Genomic DNA, 4,986 nt, shown 5'->3' with positions numbered 1-4,986 from the left:
ACCAACAGAGGGAAACACTGCTGCCAAAGAGAGAGCTTCCGTCTGGTCGCCACGGGGCCAGAGTCCTCTGGGTGGCAGTTCTGTACACTACTCACTCATAGGTTCTATGTAGTGCATTATCGACATTCAAGAGGACTCTGTAGGTCCCGGCGACAACACCTCTATTTAGCTGCATTTACTTTAATATATTTATATTAAATTATGGAATACAGTAATACCTTTTTACTGTTTTATTTTAAGATGTGAACTGGTGAATAATTTTGCATAAAAATGATGACTTGAAGGTACTAAATCATTTTTTGTATGCAATGAACAAAGTAACGACGGCATATGCATCGATTCTGATTCCATTCTTGAATAGATATTCTTTGATTCTAAATTTTCCGTTGGTGGCGGTTTGAATTCTGTCGTGCCTCATTGCTTTTTTAAAGGCAAAAGGGGTTGAAGGTTTGCTTCAAGGTAAATTTTAAAGTGAAAAAACACTTGGAAATACGCAGCAAATATGCTGTCAGTGGCTGTCAATCAAAATATTGTGAAATATTCCGTTTTCCATGAACAGTCATCAGGTAGGGTTTTTTTATGATCAGTCATTTTATGGCGTTTTCTCTGCGAATGTTATTATTATTTCTTGAAGGCATTACTTTACACTTAAGATAACAATCCTAGAATGTCTACCTTGATGGAAGTGGCTATGTTGTTTGTACGGAGTGACTACGCAGGCGGCTACACAGGCTATGAAAGTGCCTTTAAACGCCGTGTACGCGGACACTTGTGTCGTTTAAGTATCTTTTATATGTATAGTTCATTTTCTGGCGAAAAAAAATGTCTGAAATGTAATAAACCTGAGCGATTGTACGTAATAGCGGATACAGAAAACACTCAAAGGGGGGGGGGGGGCGCAAAAAAATACCTTGCGCTACCTTTACTTTTATCGCACTAAACAAATAACCATGTCACGTGCAACGTATAAGAAATTTTCATGTAAACTGATTGTAAATATCAATATACAAGACAATGTCATCTTATGATATGATTAAGTTACAATAGGGTAGTTTCCTACTTTTTTAATTGCCTAAATCGAAAGATTATCATTCCTGGAGTATATATTTCACGCCTTTAGCTTTTTAAATGATATCTATTTTTCTCGATTGAATGAAAAGTGAAAATTTTAAAGCGCGCGAAAACACGACGGCTAAGTATGAATGCTCGGAAAAGCCCGTAGGACGTCATTCTGGTTCCAGCTGCCGCCGTGTGAGACATGGACGTACCCAGTGAGGGGCAGCTGCCCCCCCCTCCCCCCCCCCCGAGAAGCAAAAATCGCAAAAGTCTTTCATTCTTACTTGTATTAGAAATTAACTTAGGCTTTTATTTCATTTTCAGTGTAGTTACCCTCTCTTTAAAGACGAAAAGAAGAACCTGGCATGGTGCAAGCCAAAGAGAAAATAACCCTACGACGAACCCAGGTGACGATGAAACACCCGATCCCTCTGGTCTTTCTGGCGAGTGGTTACGTTTACATATTCTTGCAAATAATTGTAGAGTAAATTATTTGTACGATTAAAATAGATAAAATTATTTTTCTTTGCAATTTTTAGCCTCTCCGAAAAAAGCAACCGAGGAAAACGCTAAGGTAGGACGAAAGGCGTGCTTTCGCATTGGACTCGTCAAATAACAATTTTTCGAACGGGTCTTCATTTCTTATCGGTTCTAGCACGGGAGAAAGTGACTCAAAAAGTGGTGATAAACCATGCACAACCAAGGTGGCAAGGAGAACCACCACATATGGGGCTGCTTGGGCCGCTGATCTCCCAGTGAATGGGAATACCCTTGCCTTTGTTGAATCCCATTGTCTAAAGAAAATTCCTAGTAGCTCGACCGCCAAAGACTACTTTTTCCTTGTTTTTACCGATGACTTTTATGATCTTGTTATAAGGGAAACGGAATGGAATGTAGACTGCATATTTCTAGGAAACTCGTCGCCCGGTGCTAGGATAACAGACTGGCGGCCACTGAACAGAGAGGAGTTTAAGGCTTGGTTAGGCCTGCTCTTTCACTCGCACAAATAGAATATCGGACTATTAGATGAAGTCAATATTATTCTGCTATAAGTTATTTCACCGATCAATGCCAAGGGATCGATTTATTGGGAAATTGCAAGCCATCCATTTTGCAAAAAACGCAAATGAAAATGAACCTGCTCCATCTGATCGCCTATCCAAAGTAAGACCACTCTTGAATTGCCTCCAGAAAACAATGCCTTCTTTTGTTTCCCCCGGAAGAGAACTATGCATTGACGAATCAGTGTTGCTTTGGCGACGGTGATTGAATTTCCGGCAGTATTTGCAGGGGAAAAGAAACAAACATGGCATAAAATATACATACTCTGTGAGCCAGCGGGGTGAGTGCATCGGATGATCGTTTATGAAGGCTCTGGGGATAGCGATGGGGATATGGACATAGGGACAAAGTGTCCACAAGCTTTTACAAGACTACAAAAATAAGGGGCACAGTGTATTTTTGAACAATTATTATAGCAATTTCCCCCTAGCAAGGGATCTGATTAAATTCAATACATACTGCACAGGGACCCTCCGTGCGACAGGAAAAGACAGCCCAAAAGATGTTCTTGGGCACAAGCTGGCAAAAGACCAGATTGTTGCTCGTTAGGGTGAGGAGGGGAATTGTGTCTTCTTACCTCTTTCCGGCGATGGCTGGTGTCCGAGCGAAGGGTAAAAAGCCTAAAAAAAGATGTAGTGTGTGCCACTGAAAGGGAGTGCGAAAATCAGCGATTTACATCTGCCCTAACTGAGAGGGTGAGCCTGGACTTTGATTGCACCCTTGCTTCCAGGCAATTCACGACAGGGTATAAATTTTTCCATGTTTTCTAATTAGGTAAAATATTTTTATGTTTTTCGTTGTATTTTATTTTCACCCTACATGTAATGCTAGTTTTTTCAAGCAATTTCAAACCTTTAAATGCCAAATGTTTACTAATAATATTTTTGCAAATATAAAATACCTTTTTCCTTAGAATTTCTTAAATTTCAAAATTTCTTATACCGAACAATTATTTATATCCACATCGCCAAAAGATTACTGTAAGTTGGCAACATTATCCATAACGATGATTATTACTGCATTTTTAATTCCTTGAGCATACTTGTGAATCGAATACGAAAAAAGTGTTGTCAACGCTTCATGAACGTAAGTTGTTAAGTTAAGTAAAGCATTTCTTTGAAAAGCACTCAAATTATTGATTTGTGGATAAATACACCAAAACTACTAGACTTTAAAGCTTTTGAAATAAATGGACCAAATATCTTTCAATTCGGAATAAATAATTAAGATAAATGTATGTAACGCCTTGACCTTACTCAAAATGTTTCATCAAGAGATGGAAGAGCGGCTTTGGCGATGCGGGTTGCATACCACAGAAATTAAAGGTTGAAAATTAACATAAACTTAGATGGAAGAAAGGCACGAGCTGTGAAATTTTTAAAACAACATATGCATGATAAAGGAAAATAAAATAATCTACCTAAAAAGATCGAAGTGAAATTTTCATTGGGACATTCACAAGTAAATGAATGCGGATGTCTAATTGTAATTCACCTCCATTTATAGATTAAACACATCATCCTTATATCCATAAAAAATTTAACATAGTATCCACGAGTCATGAAATACAAAGCCGCAATCTGGAAATCGGCCCCGTGAAAGAGTAATGACAACCGTTGGATATTATATTTCCTTACTTTTTATTACGTCTTATCACAATTTTTTTATTACACCTTACCATAATAGGGTGGTTTCCTATTATTTTTTTATTGCCTAAATCGAAAGATTATTATCGCTTGGCTTAAATAAGGATTATTAATACCTTATCAAACGAAGGAAACTTTCCGACCTTAGCCAGTTTTAATAGGTGATTATTAAGACATGTTTCCCTGAGCTGAGTATTTCTAAAACCAAATAATTTGTGTATTATGAATAAACTAATGGTGGGTATGGAATCAAAATCAATGCATTTCGTTTTCTTTGATGAAAGAAACACCCTATTTCACTTTTTCCTGCCGCCGAGCAGATTGAATTCAAAATTCACGCCTTTGATTATACATCTACATCTACATAATACCCCGCAAGCCGCCTAAAAGGCGTGTGGCAGGGGGTGTTAGGACACCAGCCGTTTACAGCTATTAAAAAAAAAAGAAGTGCTCTAACGAGGTTGGGACAAGCGTTTATTAAAGTCCTTTATTGTTCGGGGGAAAAACGAATTCCCATATCTATCCGTTCGGCAAAAAATCTCTCTTAATTTATCGCTTCTGTCGGACCTGGAAATATAGTGTGGCTCTAAGATTATGTTCTCTGTGTCGCTCTTAAAGATATCCATTCTTAATTGTTCAAGCAACCTAAGCCTAGCGCGCAGCCTCCGAGTCTCCAACGGCTCCCAGCCTAATTCGCTTAACATCTGGGTAACACTGTCTGTACGCCCGTAGCGGTTTTTGACGAAACGCGCAGCCTTCCTTTGTATCTTATTCAGTTCGCGGATTAAGTCTTTCTGCACTGGATCCCATACACTCGCTGCATATTCAAGGTGCGGTCGGACGAGAGCGAAATAGCACCTTTCTTTTACTTTCTCATCCGAAAATCTTCCCACAATACGCTTGACGAATCCTAATTTCTTCAGGGCTATGCCGCAAATATTCTTTATATGTGTTCCCCACGTGAGGTTCGAGGTTATCGTAACTCCCAGGTACTTCACTTCGTCTGTTGCCTTTATGTTAATGCCATCCACTGCATAAACATTGTTAGTGTTGGACGAATTCCGCAAAAAATGTACCGCCATGCATTTGCTCAGATTAAGTTCGAGTCCCCACTCTTGACTCCACAAATGAACGTTGTTTAAGTCCGATGATAGATTTCCATAGTCAGAGTGATCACTAATTTCGCGATAGATGACAGCGTCGTCAGCAAATAAACGAATTT

Source organism: Ischnura elegans, chromosome X (genome assembly GCF_921293095.1).
Source record: "Ischnura elegans chromosome X, ioIscEleg1.1, whole genome shotgun sequence".
NCBI lineage: Eukaryota > Metazoa > Arthropoda > Insecta > Odonata > Coenagrionidae > Ischnura > Ischnura elegans.
Note: the sequence above shows the minus strand (reverse complement) of the source record.